This window comes from Lepisosteus oculatus, chromosome 14 (genome assembly GCF_040954835.1).
Source record: "Lepisosteus oculatus isolate fLepOcu1 chromosome 14, fLepOcu1.hap2, whole genome shotgun sequence".
Classification (NCBI taxonomy): domain Eukaryota; kingdom Metazoa; phylum Chordata; class Actinopteri; order Semionotiformes; family Lepisosteidae; genus Lepisosteus; species Lepisosteus oculatus.
Window position 1 is genome coordinate 16,197,597 of NC_090709.1, and position 19,921 is coordinate 16,217,517.

General features: G+C 41.2%; 1 non-coding gene across 1 annotated transcript; it reads right to left on the reverse strand.

Annotated features, from left to right (window-relative positions):
• Positions 1 to 558: 558 nt before the first annotated feature.
• LOC138217349 (5S ribosomal RNA) lies at positions 559 to 677 on the reverse strand. Its single transcript, XR_011181061.1, has one exon. It is a non-coding gene; the product is annotated as a 5S ribosomal RNA (ribosomal RNA).
• Between the last annotated feature and the right edge of the window lie 19,244 nt (positions 678 to 19,921).

Here is a 19,921-nt window from a genome sequence, read left to right on the forward strand (position 1 = left end):
CCCAGTTCGAAAGGAGTCGATGCCACTGCTGGTTCCCGGTTTCTTTTAGTTAGAGGTCTGGAGAAGCATTTCAAGCTGGTTACACTACTCCTTCCGGACATTCATTCCCTTTTCAAAGTCAGTCGTTTTGCTGTAGTCTGCATTATTTAGGCTGATTATCGAGGTTAGCCTTTATTTGGTCATGGGGGCCTCGGTACTGTATGCTAATTCTCAAGACAGTTTCACCCGTTTTCTGATTGCTAGGTTCTGTACCAGTGCAGACATGTCAAACAGTGAATGGCTGTACCTCTATTGTATCCGTGCTCAATGAATGAAATCAGTAATAAATGAATATATGTATAGTTATACGATAAACAAGTGGTTTATCGACTCATCTTCATTTGCAGATTTAGAGGCAGCTTCGATATTCGTTTAACAAACGTTTTTTTTTTTATATGGGTCACACACATGCCATAGCAACAAAACATCTCTAGAGATGAGGCTATAGATCACCTTTCCATCCTCCAGGTTTTCCTCCCAAAGCCTACGGCACCAACGGTGACCCCTGCTGGCCGAGAAAGCTTGCAGCACCTGGTATTCCCAGGAAGTCTCCCATCCAAGTACTAACCAGGCCCAACCCTGCTTAGCTTCCAAGATCAGACAAGATTGGGCACATTCAGGGTGGTGTGGCCGCAAGCGAAAGTCGTGGCGCCTAACTCGCTACTTGAAGCTGTGTGTGGCTGGGGCTCTGTGCCCCCCGAGTTGGACTGAAGGATCGTTCTTGTGCAACTCTTTGGAAAGGAGCCTCTTTCCAAATCGCATTGCGTACCTGGATGTTGGCGAATGTGCTCCCTTGTGTTGGCTTGTCCCGCACTGGAGGAGAACAAACAAACTGCTCGGAGGAGCACAAGGCAAGTCTTCACAAGACAAAAACCTCCAGTGCACAGCACTCAAAACATTTCTGGGCTGTCGCGTGTTTATTTCAGCACATAAAGCTCACCAGTCCAACACGTCGGCCGGGCGCGCGGCGCCTCCGCCCTCTTGTGGCCTTGCGGCGTCAGAGCGAGAGGCTCCTTCTCGCTGCCTTTCCGCTGTGTTGCAGAGCCCCGAGAGGGAACCTGGAGCGCACACTTTGTGGGGGGCGGGGGACCGCGTTCGCGCTCTGCCCCCGGTCTCTTGCGCGAGTACTAAATCTCACGGCGCCAGCCAGCGGCCAGGAGACAAGTACAATATCGCGGGACAGGGGGGCCTCGTCATTGATTGTTACATATGAGACGGGGATTAGGAGGAGACCCCGACTGATTGGTAAAGGGGAACACTAACACCAGAGTGACACCCCCGGCGTCTCTTTTTGAGAGACGCCCTGGGATTTCTTAATGGCCAAGGAGGGTCGGGACCTCGGTTTTATGCCTCCCCCGAAGGACGGCGCCTGTTTGTGCAGCAGAGTGTCGCCATCAGGAAAGCCACACAGACCGCAGGGTGAGCGCTCCCTACTCCCAGTCACACCTCTTGCAGGAGCAGCAGCAACCTGAGCTTTTCCGGGGTGAATCTCCCATCCGGGTGCCGGCTAGGCTCACACCTGCTGGGCTGCCATGGGTGAGCCCAGTCGAGAGTCGCAGGTTGAGATCTAGTCACCGGGGAGAAACGATACAAGCAAAGGATTACTCGGCTCCCAGCACTTGAAAAGACAGACAAATGACTTGTTCCCGCCGGAGCTGAATGTACCTGAATGTTGTAGTGGTTTGATGGGTTTACTGAGACAATTATTAATTGTAGCAGTAATCACGAGGTTGTTCGTTGGGGCTTTTAGAAAATCAATCGTCAGAACAACTAACAACGCACACACGCGGGTTCAATACACGGGATACATTTATTAATATAAACTGTGCACCAAACATATACTAGTCTGCCAGGATACGAGTGGCAGACCTTACTGTGAGGGTTATCAATATACAAGGTATATAATCTCGAAGAGATGCAAACACAAAGAGATACACAACAGAGAATATATGTCAATATATATCGTTCGGTTACCAAATCGCTAATCAGTGTTATTACCCACTGTTACTCTAAACTCGGAAGTAAATACATTACTCATGAATTAAATTGATAACAACTTGTGTTGAGGTACAATTGAATTCTCGAGCCGCAATGTAGAACATGGGGTTTACTTATCCACTGTGTATGGTTTTGGAATCTCCCGGCACGAACACCAAACCAGCTGACAGGCTCTGTTGCAGCCTCTGTTGCAGCGGTTGTCCAATGGGCGTTGTGTCGGCGTTCTCTGGCTACCGGCCAACCAGTCAAGGTGCAGCTCGGAGTAGGACGGCGGAGGAATCTGACTGCGGCGCGCAGGGCAGTCGTTGCTCCGAGGGGATCTACCAGCAGTCCGGCTGGCTAGTAGAAAGTCTCTATGCACAGATGTGACCGCGAGTCCTCACAAGTCACTCTTTTGCCTGGGAAGAAGCTGGTTCGTTCCCGGTCCAGCGCTGCTTCTGAATAAGCTATTCAGGTTGTCGACGAGGGTCCAACTGTAGGCTGCCGTTGAGCAAGCGGAGCATTCACGTTGGTAGAATTCTGAGTACGTACGGGATCCTAGGCCTCGCGCTTAGAACAAAGTCCAAGTCCTTTTGCAGACAACAGCAGTTGTCACGTGATTGTCTCTGAGGATGCACGAAAATGGCCAAGGAGAGCCCAGATCTGAGCTTGCGCTCCCTTTTTGGCCAAGACCCAGATGTGTGCTGATTGGTTGAGAGTTTGGCGGGCATTGGAGACCCACATGGTTTTACCACGCCCTGCCAGTCCCTGATTGGTTGGTCAAGATGAGATATAAGTCACTTACTCTTGACACTTAGGAATGCAGTCCAGATGTCCATTCGGCACTCCCTAGACTGATAGGCGCCAATGAATGACCATTGATCATGATAGCCAGGCTTAGCTAAGTGCATCCCTGTCTGGGAGCTTGTTCCTTATCAAAACAAAACATCTTAAATCAGCCTGCATGAATACTTTCTCTGTGGCTGCACCACAGAGATGGAGGGTGAGATGGGGCCTCCTTTAGGACAGCATACCAACACTTAATTCTGTCTTGTTAACAAGCATTGCCGCTACAATAGCAATTCAAATACAACAGCCACACTGCTGAAACCATATGTTTTACACACCAGACAGGCCCCCTAACCTCATACAACCTTGCTGTGGCTGTGACCCCTTTCTTTATTTTTTTATGATGTTTTCAATATGGCACCATTAGACAGGCCGTACATGGTGATAGGAGGGTGCTATTCACGAGTCAATAGCTCTTCAAGCACAACAGCCACAGTGCTGCAACCAGGTGTTTTACACACCAGACAGGCCCCCTAACCTTATACAATCTTGCTGTGGCTGTGTCCCTTTTCTTTATTTTTTTATGATGTTTTCAATATGGCACCATTAGACAGGCCGTACATGGTGATAGGAGGGTGCTATTCACGAGTCAATAGCTCTTCAAGCACAACAGCCACAGTGCTGCAAACAGGTGTTTTACACATCAGACAGCTCCCCTAACCTTATACAACCTTGCTTTGAGATGTGGAACATTTCTTTATTTTTTAATGATTTTTTTACTGTAATCAAGTGTTGTGCTCATTAATAATAATAATAATAATTGCTTACACTTATATAGCGCTTTTCTGGACACTCCACTCAAAGCACTTTACAGGTAATGGGGACTCCCCTCCACCACCACCAATGTGCAGCATCCACCTGGATGATGCGACGGCAGCCATAGTGCACCAGAACACTCACCACTATCAGTGAGGAGGAGAGAAGAGAAATGTAGCCAATTCAAAGAGGGGAATTATTAGGAGGCCATGATTGGTAAGGGCCAATGGGGAAATTTGGGGATATTGTCAGTATCACTATACTGGGGCATTAGGACCCACATGGACCACAGGGTGAGTGCCCCCTGCTGGCCCCACTAAGGAACTAAGGAACCTTAGTTTTTCCCGGGAGGTCTACCATCCAGGTACTGACCAGGCTCACACCTGCTTAGCTTCAGTGGGTTGCCAGTTGTGAGTTGCAGGGTGATATGGCTGCTGGCCATAATCAGCAGCCTTCAGTACTGAAGCAGGTGTGAGCCTGGTCAGTACCTGGATGGGAGACCTCCTGGGAAAAACTAAGGTTGCTTCTGGAAGAGGTGCTAGTGGGGCCAGCACAACCATTAGGCAGGCCTCCTGACCTTTCACAGTCATGCTTTGTTGTGTGAAACTTTAATTATCTTTTTAGGATTTTTTGAACATGGCAACTTCCACCGAGATGGGTGGGGGGTGTCGGGGTGCTCTTCAATAGCTTTTTCATCTATACACACAAACGGATGTAACCAAGACACTCAGAACCTGTCACGCAGGGGCTGACTGCTGAGGATAGGGATCCAATGCGGTGCCCTTGGTAGGGTTGGCGCGAGACGCAGGCATAGTCGGAGTAAACAGGCAGGGGTCCGAGTCCGGGAAGGCGTATGTCGAAGAAAACTCAGTCTTCACTCAGGTTGGGAGATTGTCAACAGAGATCTTTAATACAATCAGCTGAAGGGGAGCATATCACAGAGAAAGGGTTTCCCCTAGCACTCAAGACATGCTCACTGGACTGAAGTTATACTGTCCTTTTTTATACATTAAAAGTAGGCAATACTTTAACATATCAAAGGAACATACAGGGAAAGGGGCAGTGTCAGAAGTCAAACAAACAGGACAGGGGGGTGCCATTTGGCATCCTACAATCTGTTTCAATTTTCTCTGGTTGAATGGGTGTGAGGAATCACAGGCTTTAGTTTGCACCTAAGACAGTGGTCTTAGGTGCGAACAGAAAACCTTTCCCACGCATAGTCACTGTCCTGACCTTTTGACTCGGTCTTCCACACGTAGCACAGGCGTAGGCACAGAATCGACAGGCGAAAGTGTAGTCGAGGGACTGGCAGGGGTCGGAGTCCGGGAAGGCGTAGAAGTTGCGTCGGTGTGGATTCAGAAGGCAGAGGCGTAAACGAAAAGTCAGGCTGGGGTCAGGATCCAAGAAAGCGTAAAACAGGCGAAGGTACAGAATCGAGTGGCTAAAGCGGGGTCGAGGTCCAGGGGAGAAGTCGTAGTAAGGCAAAGGTGTAGTTAGTACGTAAGCTCCGGGAGAGAATCTCAATCGTGAGCAATGACCGGGGGGCAGATGAAGGTTTAAGCAGAGGCCTGATTGACACGTGCACGTTTGGTACGGGGAGAGCTCGTAGGAATGTGGGAGCACTTGCCTGCGTGAGGGAGATTCGTGGCAAAACCAACAGAATCAACCTGAACTCACAGAAAAACAAGAATGCCCCCGAGACACCTGCACCCCCCTCGGACCACTCTGGTATCAACACCCCCAAACCCATCCATACCAGCTAACAAGACTCAGAATCGGTGCAACCCTCCAACCTGGACCAAGAGCAGGATGGGACAAGAACCTGCACCACACTACGCACCCCTCATCCAGACCAGCAGGACAGCCAGACCACAGACAGCACCATCATGTAACCCCCCTGTTCATTCCAACAGAAAAGCCGAACTGACCCCCACCAGCATGGCGACGCTGCAGCTCTGGTCACACCAGCAGGCCCAATGGGCTCAGAGCTGGGGGACATACAGATGCAGCCATTCAAAATGCGTGGGCGATACTGCATTATTTTCCGGTACGCTGTACGCAGTCTACCGCAAGTTACCGGTAAATACCGCGAGTTACCGGTAAATACTGCTAGTTACCGTAAATTCTCCTATAATATGACAAGCAAAATAATAGTATCCGGAATTTTGGCAAGGTGGAGCTAATAAAGCTCAACCTCTCATGTTTGAGCTGTGGCCATCAAAGTCTTTAACGAAGATATTACTAATAGTATTAATAATGAATGACTTTGGACAAGCTGTAAGTGTAAACTCAAAGTATTGCCCTGGTCAACATTCTTTTTTTCATTGACCGTCTTTGTAAAAGTAACACCACAGCATTTCGCAATCACGCATTTGTTTCCAATCATGCAAAGTACAGTAATTTTTGAGAATCGATTCACCATGCCTTTCACATGCTCATAAAAGAGATTGATTTAGGAACATAAACATATTACTGTATGAAAACTGTACTGTATACAGTATGTATATGTATATTTAATGTCTTAACTGTGCCCGTTTAAGTATTGAATATTCATATCTAATTTTACCACTGAAGGGAAATCTTAGTAGCTGAGCATAAAAAGAATAGGAGCATACTGCAACGCGTGTGAAGGCCATAAACGATATTAATTTTGGAACATAAACATACAGTATATGGCTGGTCTCAGTACTTTAAAGAAAACATACACGAAACATGGTTTCATTATGACCAGAATCGGTCTTGAGATATTTTTAACTTGATTTACAGTATTTGAGAGGTATGTCTTAACACCGATACTACAGTGCTTAAGTACTGCTCACGTATATGTTTCTAGGTTTATATTATGCATTTCATACGATCAAATTACTTTTGAGCAACTAATAAGAAGCGCGAAACGGTATGCGTTTTAGTTTCGTTTTGTGCTGGGACCCGTGGATTGATTAGAGATATCAAGTACATACAAGTCATTTTTTAAATGTTGTAGTTCGTCTTGAAAAAATGTTACGAGTACATCATCTATCAACAATTACACAGGTTCTGTTTCCATATTGCGGATTTTGGTTACGTAATATTATTTTCTAGATTTCACGTTGTGAATATATGATTTGGGCAAACAGAGACGCAAAGAAGTACATTATTGGTTGTTGTTTTTTTTTTTGCAGTTTTATCTAGAACAAGCGATGCTTAAACCTTTGTCTGATTCTTGTGAAACTACCCACACGACAGTTACAGTACCTAGGAGTTGACTTCAGTGATGTCACTGATGGGATGTTTCTAAAAATCCATGGTCTGTGATTGAAATCTGTAAAACCGGTTTAATTCGTCACAGCCAGCACTCTTCAGGTGTGAGGGTCTTCTGCTCAGAATGAAACGCTAAAATGTTTGTGTATATTCTAATGGTAGTGGGGGCAGGGTGTGTGGGAACAGCTTTGGTTGAAATTGCATTGGAGATCTATGTTCTTCACACCTGAAACATTTTCTCTGAAAGCATTTTCTCTGAAAGCATTTTCTTCGCAGTTTAACCGATCTTGTTACAGCATGTTACAGTTTACTATTATTAACCATATTAATTTTAAGTGCTTAATGTAAAATCTTGTAAAAATATATTTTCATTGTTCAAATATACATTAAGTCTGACTATCATATAATAAGTTAAATACAAAACTAAAGAAAAAATAGGGTTAAATATAATTTTAAATATTTTGCTAACAATGTTAACTGTTTATGAATAATAAAATGTATTAACTAAGGAGTAGGATGGCACAGTTGTTAGTATGTTTTTTGTTTTGTTTCTTTTTCATAAATACAACAGTAGTACCTGATGTCTCAGTGGCTTTCAAAATTAAATTATGCATGCAAACCTGTGAACTAGAAAGATAACTAAGATATCCATCCATTTATAATGGTGGCAAAGTGGTTAGCATTGCTATCTTGCAGCACTGGGGTCCTAGGTTCAATTCCTGCCATCCTGTGTGTGTGGGGTTTACATGTTCTCTCTGGTTTTTCTCCATATGTGTGATATGACTCCCTCTCGCACTCCAAAACATACTGGTAAGTTAATTGGTTTATGGGAAAACTGGCCCTGGTGTGTGTGTGTTTGTGTCTGTCTGTCCTGTGATGGACTGGCGCTATGTCCAGGGTGTATTCTGCCTTGTGTCCGTTGCTTACTGGGATAGGCTCCAAATCCTCTGTACTGGATAAAGAGATTAGAAATGGAAGTAAAGGCACTGTGCTGATGGAACTATACACGGTGTTAGAAACCCACTATGAAATGGCAGCATCTCACTGAGAATAAAATATTTTATAGTGCTGGCTTAAGGAAACAGCCTTTCCACCTCTCTTGCACATCAGTATCCATACCTAGTTATTTAAACAAATTGCCTCTAATTATAAACATCTTAATATGCTGGCTCTGTGGATCCGCATCAGCTATGTTTGCCCGTTCCTTCAATTCATGTGCATCCAACACACAGTTCAACGCTAGCAACTACACAAAATCTAAAATATGAGCTCTACTTGCCACTTACAATACCAACAGTACCAGCTAACTTTAGTAGTGACATTTTCATGGATCTTTTTAACAATAAAATTTACAACATCAGACTTCAGACACAATTAAACAGGCCTCAAAAAAGTCTGGTACAAACATTTTCAGCATGGAATAAACCGTTACTTTAATGGTATAAACCTTAAATGGATTCATATTCTCAATAAGATTTGGTGCTCAGTAACATGACTTAGAAAATGACAGAAGACATACGTATCATGCTTATCCTTCTATTTTTCATAATCGTAAACTCCTTAAGGCAGTTACATTTTCTCTGTTCTGACCTGGAGTTACAGAGAAATTTAAATTCTAATAAGAGATTTGTAATGAGGAAAGTCATATCAATCACTCATACAGTACCAGGATTTGCAATTACAATACAAATACTTTCTTTCTATATGTGTTTATTTTGCAGTTTGAGTCTATGGCATTCCTTTGGGGGTCTATACTCCAAGGCATGACTTTTTTATGGGAACATGACATTTTTTTAAACATATATTTTTGTGGTAGTAGGGCGCAAAACATCAGTATTTACTGCTATTAATCACTGTACGATTTATAGTTGAAATCTGAGCCTAGATATAAAGTTAGATATAAAGTTAAAATCTCGACAAAGCAATGTAGGAAATACAGAGAAAATAAATCCTTTCTGACATCTAAAATCAGTTTCGATCAAGGTCTCTAAAACGAACAAGAAAAAGAGGATTTTCGGAGGGCAATTACGCTGTGTTTATATAGAATAAGTGATTTATGAGCAATCTAATTTCTTGTTCGTTTAAAACAGTGAAATGTCAGCTGCAAAAGATCGCACCAGAAACAACACTCTCTCTGCCTGTCATAGACGTTCAGGAAAGGCTGAGTGAAGTCATGTCAAGTACAATAATTCGGTGATCAATAATAACAGTTGTATTATATCCATGGAAATATATTCATTATATGCCAACGAACCTCACCGTGCCAGGCCACCACTGCGTCACAACACACAGCTGCCAGTGCACCTCTACATACCCGACCACCACTGCATCACACAGCTGCCAGCGCACCTCACCGTGCCAGGCCACCACTGCGTCACATAGCTGCAAGCGCACCTCACCATGCCAGGCCACCACTGCATCATAGAGCTGCCAGGGCACCTCACCGTGTCAGGCCACCACTGCGTAACACCACATAGCTGCCAGCGCACCTCACCATGCCAGGCCATCACTGAGTCAGAGATTAAATAAAACCTCACTCGCACCAAATAAATTTATATTTCTAAATATCACAACATGATCGAATTTAAGTCATTTTAATAACAATGAATAGTCACCTAGGCGTTACAATATAAAAATTTATATTGATTTAAATAACGTTTTGATTTAAATCGCAAATGCGGGTTTAAATATATGTGTTTTTTGATTCACAATCAGACAAATGCAACATAAATTGATATCTTTGTCTTCTAAGTATCTTAATAAACTTTCAGCATAGCTTTCTCCCCGTTTAGATTTATTTTGGGATCAAACGTGGAAAGATTAGATTGTAATCGTTTTTATTTTTTAAATACATTTTAGAAAAGTGTAATCTATACTAAAAAGCTGTACACCACCTGCTATAAAGATACATATTGTAATACTTTCGGGTTCGAATAGGACAGACACAAGAACTTAGACTTGCGGAGTTAAAGCAAGTAAAGCCTTGATTTTATATATCACCTTTAAAAGTGGCATCTCAAAGCAAAGTAAATACCCAACACTGATTGTACCCATCTGTCATGCTAATAAAGCAGCTTGAATTGAATTGAGAGGGGGGGGGGGGTATATTTGCTTTGTGTATAAAGTACATTGTGAATGTTTTCACAGCCTTCACTTTGTCGTTTTTATGCCATTTTTTGACCACGCACGAATATTCCTATGTCCGTATCTTCACAAGGGAATCAGTGCGAATTTTAATACTAATTAAATGACCGCGGGCACTTTCCACCCCCTCTACATTCTCAGAGTAGAACAGACTAACCTTCTAATGAAAGACGGTCCACCCCCCACGGACAGGAAAAGTGCCCACAGGCACTTAAACTTAATATGGTCAGTAACAGTAAACAGTAACATGGTCAGAAGGAGCACGTACAAACGTTTCCGAAATAACCACATGTAAGACTGATGCTTAAAATGTTTAGGGAGAAAGTGGAATACTGGTGTGTATTTTTTCTTTAAACTACCAATACCAGCCATATACAGTCTGTAACGTAGGGATTTCTATATGTCTTTATTTAGTGGTTACATTAGTGACAAAGGCTAAACTTTTAGCTTCAGTAACGTGTACATATCTCCCCTTTTTATAAAACGACATGGTTGAAAACTGTTCCAGAGCCACTGTTGTTTCATCAGTGAAAAGTACATCATGAAATGCCTCTCCCTGTTCAATCCACTGGAAAAAAGAAAAGGAGCATAAAGCTTCTGATGGTCATAAACGATATTCATTTAGGAGCAGCATCAGAGGTATGTTTTTAACTGCACTGCATTGGAGAGAATACCATAGTGTGTTTTTTTTTTTACTCCCTGGTGGAAACTGGCTTCCAGAAGAATCAGTATGGCTCAGAGATTAAATAAAACTTCACTCACACCAAACAAATGTATATTTCTAAATACCACAACATGATCGAATTTAAGTCATTTTAATAACAATGAATAGTCACCTATGCGTTACAATATAAACATTTATATTGATTTAAATCGCGTTTAAATCACCTTTATTTAAAACCCATAAATAAAGCTGATACTGTTTAGACTTTTAATTATTTAAAACTGTATTAAAGCAGCACGATACACAATGCAACGTAAATCGCTATCTTTGTCTTCTGTGTAATAATGTTCACCTCTCTGTCCAGCAAATTTACAATAGTAATAATAATGAACTTTATTGTATATGGCGCCTTTAAAGGTGGCTCCTCAAAGCGCTTTACAGGTTAAAAACAATACTGTTAGGCTGGGAAAACGTTTTTTTTTTAAGAAATACAAAATGAGATATAATGATATGTTCCGGCTTAGACATTAACGAAGAGCATAACGCGTGTACTGTATACACTGCAAGTACAACCCCCCTCTCTGCAGGAGTGCTGGCTGTGACGAACTGAACCGGTTTCACGGGTATTTTCAAAGTAGGAGGCGAGATTTCCAGCGAAAGACACCTCCCCCCCCTCAAAAACCCAGTAAGTACAGTACTTACTAGTTAAAGGCTAGGCTCCTCAATGAAATCGCTTTAACATGCTAATGCGTTGCTGTAACAGTCCGGGCGTGGCAAGCCTCTAATTTCAACCCGACTACGGCGAAAGGAACCCTTCTTTCATTAGAACATATTTTAGCCCTGAATGAATTAATAGCAAACATGGTTTACATAAAAGACATTTTTCCAAGAAAGTTTAGCCTTTGTCACTAATGAAACCACTAAATAAAGACATAAATATAAAAATCTTAAGATTTTTAAAATACATGACTTTGCTAAAATTTTTTTGAAAATAAAAACAATTACAACCGCCAGGGGAGAGAGAGAACAGGGGAGGGATGTTGGTTTTGCATAAGGGGCGGGGCTATGGGAATTTGGTCTGTTTGGGAATGTGTAGTTACATGTTCTGGCTGTTTGTGAATTATCGTTGTTGAGTATGGAGTGTTGAGGTATTGATTTTGTGTAATGCTTTATGTTGAAAATTGAGGTGGATTTTGTTTATGATAAACAGGATAAACTGGGATGGGAGGAAGGTTTGGTTTTGCATAAGGGGCGGGATTATGATAATTTAAGGAATTTGCGAGAGTAAAATTGTTTGATATATTTGATTTTGTATTGTGGTTGTTATCTATGTTTTTGGTTGGTATTATGTTTATATGGTTGTTTTTGTTGGTTGGTTGTTATTATGGTTATTAATAATACGATCTATAGTTGAAATCTGAGCCTAAATAAAAAGAAAAAGCAAGTGATTAGGTTTATGAGCAATCTAATTACTTATTCGTTTAAAACGCTATATAAAATAAAGTTTATTATTAATTTGCTGGACAGAGCGGTGAACATTATTATGCATAAGACAAAGATAACGATCCTGATCAGTTTAGAAATCTGTGTACACTGTAAGGTTTTTACTTCTTAAACTTTTAAAATACACGTTTTGAATAGAAAGAAATCCTCTTCCTGGTACAGTATGTATAGCAAACCAGCACGTCTTTTTTTCTCCAATCAGAGGGGTGTCAGATGGTATCAGCCAATCACCATTCTGAAGCCCTACCATAATCTCTGGTATGGGGAGACCCCAGAATTCTGTCCCATAGTTTAGACAGATGATAGATACTTTTATTGATCCCGTGAGGGAAATAAAGTAAATCATTTTAATTTTAGGAAATTATTAAACGCTCGGTTAAAAGCAAAGGAGATTGTCTGTTATAGTGGACATAAAAACAAGAGTTCGCTGGCATTATATCCTGGAAGACACAGACCGGTGCCAGACCAGTAAAATGCCTGATGAACTAGGGATTGGACAGTTTCCAAGTGCTTGTACAATCGATGGAAATGTTCAAATAAATGTGCAAAAGAAAGAAAGAAAATAATCATTTATTTCTTTATCATATTGGGTAGCTAATGTCCTCTCTTTGCTAGTTAGTGGCTGTGTTTCTGCGTTGGGTAGCAACGGGTGACTGTTCTCAGGCGGAAGATGTAAACAGCTTTATGTTCGTGTTAAATAATTTTTTTAAATTAAAATTCATTCCATACAGCAATCGCATATTTGGGTACCGTTTCATAAAACTTTCATGCTTAAAATGTTTAGGGAGAAATGGAAAACTGGTGTGTATTTTTTCTTTCAACTACCAAGACCAGCCATACACAGTACAGTTTACATACATACAGTAATGTTTATGTTCCTAAATTAATATCATTCATGACCTTCAGATGCGTTATGCTCCTCTTCTTTTTATGCTCAGCTACTAAAATTTCCCTTTAGTGGTAAAATCCATATAAATATTCAAAACTAAGCGGATTAAAATGTGCACAGTAAAGACATTAAATGATTAAATCTTTGCACTACCAACCAATGCACCACGAGTGCCCCTGTCGGTCATTTTGGCCAGCCAATCACTTACCGCGGTGCCCTCCGGTGCCCTGCGGTGGCTTGTGGGTAGGTTACTGTACCGCGGGTTTTTACCGCGCATTTTGAATGGCTGCATCTGTACTTAATTGGCTTTATGATTTGGTATTGATTTTGTATTGTTGTATTATTAACTTTGTGCTTTCTGTGTTTTTATCGTATTGTGGACTTATTTTTTAAACAAATGCTTACAAAGGCAGACACGGCACACATCTGTTTATACCAGCGGTGAATTGTACATTTTTATTAAGTACAATCTACTGTGCATTTTTGGGAGTATAACAGATTCGATATAAAGTGGCAAAAATCTAAAAGGGGAAAATACCCAAGACTGCGTGTAAAGCCCTTGTTGTGGCTGTTGTTTTATTTTTAGATAAAAATGGCGTAGTGTGCACGAAATGTTGCAGAAACACAATCTAATATTTTAATAACTGTTATTTTAATAATTTGATAAGTATGAGGCCCCAGATCCAAATCTTCGGTTCTGATTTTTTAAACATGATATCTTCCCTTCCTCTCGATGTGAGCAATTGTTTTTTTTTCACATTGCGATCCAAAGAGCCTCAGACGCACAGTCTAACAGTAACCAAACCAGAATGGATTCTGCTGGGAGCCGGACTGAGCTCATTCTCACTCCCTGTGTTGAAAACAGAATTATCTCTTCCCCGAACATCGTCTACAGATCACTTGTGTGCTTTTAACCTTCTCGCAGCTACAGGCGAGACTGAAGCTGGAGATGTGAAGGCACCCGCTGGTGCATCTTCTCCAAATTTCACTTCTCTTTTTTTTTAAAGTAGATATAGCCCTGAAAAAAGCATTAGCTTTATCAGTTTTTACATTAATCGATTTTGAAACAAATATTATATTTTTATTGCAATTTACATAATAATAATTATTATTATTATCATCATCACTTACACTTATATAGCGCTTTTCTGGATACTCCACTCAAAGTGCTTTACAGGTAATGGGGAATCCCACTACCACCACCAATGTGCAGCCCCACCTTGATGATGCAACGGCAGCCATACTGTGCCAAAATGCTCACCACACATCAACAATCAGTGGGGAGGAGAGCAGAGTAATGAAGCCAGTCCATAGATGGGGATTATTAGGAGGCCATGACTGGTAAGGGCCATTGGAAAATTGGGCCAGGATGCTGGGGTTACACCCCTACTCTTTCAAGAGATGACCTGGGATTTTTAAAGGCCAGAGAGAGTCAGGACCTCAGTTTTACTTATCAGCCGACGGACGGCACCTGTTTACAGTTTAGTGTCCCCGTCATTATACTGGGGCATTAGGACCCACATGGACCACAGGGTGAGCGCCCAGCGACAGAAACCAGATGGTACTGTGTGTCGGGCTCGGCTGCAAGCAGGACAATGATGTCACGGGGACAAAGTAGAAAAAATCAGAACGGTTCTGTAAAAGACCTGTGTCAGCTGTCGGTTCGCAGTCTGGACTCTAAATCCATCGATCTGATTTCAAATCTCTCTAACACCTGAGCTGTGGCTTCTTTTGAGTAGTTATTCAGGAGAACATTATGTTAATCGTATAGATGAATCGTTTAATATATTCAGGTGGATAGCTACTTCAGCATGCATATCTGCAAAGAAACAAGTAATACTGTAGGTTTATTCCATGCTGAAAAGAGAAGAGAGAAAACAAACCTGAAGAAGTTTTCATAGCTGAAACGTTGTGTTTTCTCTCTTCTCTTTCAGCATGGAATAAACCTATTACTTGTTCCTTTAATATATTGTTCGGTTGAATTCAAAATGCTTTACTACTACAAGAGAGGATTATAGTGTGGAGGATGAGACAAATTTATGATTTCTTGGAAGAAAATGGTTTTACTTTGCATTCGAAATGAATCAAAACTTTTGCGTGACACACAAGCCCTTTGTCTTTTTTAAAGATATCATATTTTTAAACAGACAAGTATAGAAAAAGTTTTTTTTTTTACTTAGAAATTTTGGATGGGGGTGATGCATTACTAGTAGTGGCACTGAGGTCACTATGGTGCTGTTGAGCACCATAAGGTTAGGGCCAGTGGTGTAATGTATAATGCATCTGACTTTGGATCAGAAGATTGTAGGTTTGACTCCTGTCTGACTCATGTTGCTTTTAAACCAGTAGTAGATTTTCTTTATGTAAATTAACTGCAGCTGAAAGCTATAGAAAACACATTGGCTAAATTGCAATGAACTGTCGAACTGTTTTGCACGAAGCTGCAGACTACTTAACACGGTACTGTCTGAAGATCAGCTCCTGCTCTGAGCTCAATAGCAATGCAAAACTGTGCGTAACAAAGCTGGCGAGCACCTGAACTTGTGCTAAATAGTCTGTTCGGTGATGAGGGTTCAGTACTGGCGTTGTTCTAATTAGCACGAACTGCACAGGCTGAATCAGACAATTTCAAATAGTCTGATCAGTGTAGGACAAGTTAATGAAGAATTATTACTTTGTCTGTCTCTTGTTTGTATATAAATGAATGTCTCTGACAACTTAATGTTAGTTTTTAATTTAGTTTTACGATGTTGGTCAGGCGTTGACATATGCACAAACACACGAAATGTCTCACTCCTGATTCAGCTCATGAAGCAATACGAGTGAAGCAATTCCTCCTGCTTCTCGTACAACCATATCAGAACAGAAGCCCGTGTCACCCCGCTCTGATTCAAGAGCGACTCACATCTTGACAGGGTGCTTGGCATGAAGGGGGGGTACTGTCACGCCCTCTGCAGCCAGAGGGCGCTCCTTCTCTGTCCTGTCCCTAGTTTCCAGCCTGCTGTCCTTCCTGTCCCTCTCTTTCCCTTGGGCTATATATTTCCGGGTCTTGCACTCTGTCGTTGCTCAGCATTGACGTTTGGATGTCCTGAGACCCGCCTAGCACCAGGGCGCCCCACGTCCGCTCCCTGAGGGCATAGGTTTCTATATGGCATTCCTGAACTCTTTGCACTAATGAGCCCGGGCCTTTTTCCCGTCTCGCCGCTACGCATATGGGTCTTTTTCCACTCTCCTACTCCCCATGGTTAGTCCCTTTGGACGTCCGTGACAGGTGCCCCTTTGGAATGGTTTTCAGAAAATGTGAGAAAAGGAAAGTTATGTACAGTAAGCTCTCACACACAGCTCTCAAACACAGCATTAGAGATTGGAATCTGATTGTAAAAAAAACTGCCCGTCTCCCCGCCATTTAACGTTGCTGTTGTTTTTATTTTACATATTGTTAGCATTTTAATGAATTGTTAAAAGATTTATACACAAATCGCTAAATACGAAACGTAAAAACCCAACTGTAAGCAATTGACCATTCATATTCCTGAATTTTAAATACCTATGTTTATCTGTCTCCAAGTGCCTGGTGCAGCTATTTTGAAAGCATACCTCAAGGAGGACTTTACACGCAGTCTGGGGTATTTTCTCCTTTTACATTTTTGCGATTTTATATCGAACCTCGTATACTCCCAAAAGTGCACAGTAGCTTGTACTGTGTGCCCTGTTTGCCTTTGTAAGCATTTGTTTAAAAAATAAGTTCACAATATGATAAAAACAGAGAAAGCACAAACTTAATAATATAACGATTCAAAATCAAAACCAAATCATAAAGAAAAAGAGTCAATTTCCACCTGCACTGATATCCCTTCAAATGTTTTATAAGAACTATTGACGTTTATAGAGTAGAAGCCTGGTCCATTTCTTCTACTAAACGAGACTATGGGAGTGAGTATTTTGATGTCGAACTGGGATTTAAATAAAGAGGAACACTACACTACATTGGGCTACGCGTGTGACAAAACGTTTATTTTAGACTTCTCGATAGCTCAGTTGCTAGCTCTTAAAACTGTAGAAAAAGCAGTGAGTATGTCTTATGTCCCTGGTCTGAATCCAGTTTGAAGGGTGGTGTTTTCTTGTTCCTTAATCAAAAAGTGAATTGCGAATTTGTCTTTCACTTTGACGTTCACCCGAAAGCTCAGTATACAAAGAAGTAGAGGCTCCTGTTCTGAATAATCCTCACGTCTGATTGTTTTGCTCAGACCTTTAAAATGTACACTGTGGACTATTTGCTCTTCCTAACACAATTAAAAAGCCGCCGGCAAACTTATCGATCGGGAGTTTAGTTCAGTGATAGCGCGCGCTTAAGTTTTCTATCGCCGGCATCTCTGTATTCTTTTTAAACGCGATATTTTTTATTCTTCGTGTGTGAATTTCAGGGAGACTCATAAACCCTTTCTCTGTTTTTAAGATACATTATTTTAAACCAGACATAATGAAAGACGTAGTAATTAGACACACGTACAAAACACATGAATCTAATTGAAGAAACTTTTGACCGGGGCGATGTATTACTAGTAGCGGCTCTGAACTCAATGTGGTGCTGTATAGGAATGCAATACAAACGCCAATGGCACAATGGATAACGTGTCTGATTACGGATCAGAAGACTTTAGATTTCTACTCCTTCCTGGTTCGTGAAGAAGCTTTTAAACCACACTACTCAACACTGACATCGAAGTGTGTGCGGTCCTACACAACCTTACTATCGACTAGATGAGTCTTCTGTTCTATCTCCGATTCTTTCCGCACATTCCTGCTATTTCACCACCGTTATTGTAGGATAACAGCCACAGACACGAGAAGATATACTATTCCGAACAAATGTCTTAAATAATCAAGTTGAAAAGGGTGACAATAAGTTTTTGTTTCTTTAACGTAACCTAACTTTTGCCTGTAAAGTTCACATTATTTTCTGTAGCCGCAAATCCCCAATATTTCTGCTTTCTCCCGAGAAACACAAGCATGGAGTCAAATCATATTAAATAACACAACACATCTATTAATTTAACACCCAGATGTGACAGAACACATGTAAGACTTACACACAGCTTTTAATATGATATAGTGAATTTGCAGGTATCCTGGGGAGGGAAGAGAACTGATATTAAGGAAATACATATTTAAAGGGGATGTAAGTCTTAAATGTGTTTTGTCACATCTGGGTGTTAACTGAATAATTTTCTAGCATTATTTATTGTGTTTTGACTCTATACTTGTGTTTCTCAGGAGAAGGCAGAAATATTGATGTTTACATTTATATTCACATTCCCGGTGATATTGACATAGGTACTCAACTATTTACTTGTAGTTTGACTAGTGTCAAAAGTTGAAAATCTCTGAAAACATCAAGATGGCTAACGACGTGCAAAGAAACTCAATCACATTTAGAGAAGGTAATGTTTAGATCGGATTAATTCGAAGTGTGTCTCTGGGTGCATTTGATCTACGAACGTTGTGTTTAACTGAAGCACACCCTGACTGAGTGTGCCATAGAAACTGACACATGTCATATTTTTCCACATTCACAGATTTTTGGCTAAAGTAAAAAAAAAATCGTTGTCATTTTCTTGCCAGCTGGCAGTAATTCTTTTGAACTGATAACAAAGACAAGCATTTTAGCTTTCGCGATGTGTGGAGTTCTTGAAAAACAAGTTGTGCCAAAAACGAAATAAACACCTCCATTAAACTTAATGCAAAAGCATGTTGTCTATAACAATAAACGATGCAAGAAGACAGGAAGAAAGGCACCGCTGGGATTTAAACCCAGGATCTCCTGTTTATTAAAGAGGCGCTTTAACCATCTAAGCCACGACACCAGCAGAACTCTCTTCTTTTACTGCCACTTGGACACACCGCTCTGAGACACCTGCGTTCAGTAAGCCCTGAGTCTGCTGGCTGAGCAAAGCTGCCTCCTTTACACGGAACAGGAGCCCCGACTGTAAGAGAAATGAAGAGAAATGGCTTTTATTGGGCACTTTTCATGTCCAATGCTCTTGACATCTCCCAAGGGCGGCAGAGTTCATTTACCACACTTTTCCTTTCTTTCTTCTTTCTGTACTCTTTGATGAAACAAAACGAGAAATCATGTAAGGGAAAATGTCTTTTTTCATGGAGAAAACATGCACAAGGAAATGTGTTTAGAAGAAGTGAGTTAACATGAAAAGTGACCTAATTTACCGGAGCAAATGCTCACCTAGCAAGATCTGCTTTACTACAAGAGAGACGTAGAGTGAAAGACGTGATCATTTCACGCCGTTGTGGAACGAAACGCTTTTGTCTTGGAATTCTAAATCAATTAGAAATTCAGAGCGACACATAAAGGCTTTGTCTGCTTAAAAATGATGATTTTTTAAAACTAAAAAAAAATGTAGAAAACACGTTTCTCACTTAGAAATTTAAGATGGGGGTGGGGTATTACTGGTAGCGGCACTGAACTCACCATGGTGCAATTAATTTACGTGACGGGCTAGTGGTTTAATGGATAACGCGTCTGATTTCGGTTTATAAGATTGTCGATTCGACTTCTACCGGGGCTGTGTGATTCAAATCAGGCTCCTCAGAAATAGATGTCTGTTATGTAAATGAAGCCAACCTGAAAGCAAACGTTGGGTCTGGGTTCCTTTCTTTCCTGCATGAAATAGCAAATCGTTACAAAAAAAAAAAAACACCAACTAATGTCCAATAGTCCAATAGTTAGTCATTTAAGTAAACATGAATATACTGTAAGGTCTTGGTACATGGGAGTGGATTTCAACCACAATTAAAAGAAGGGCAAATTATAATTACAGGCTTCAGACACTTTTTCATACAAA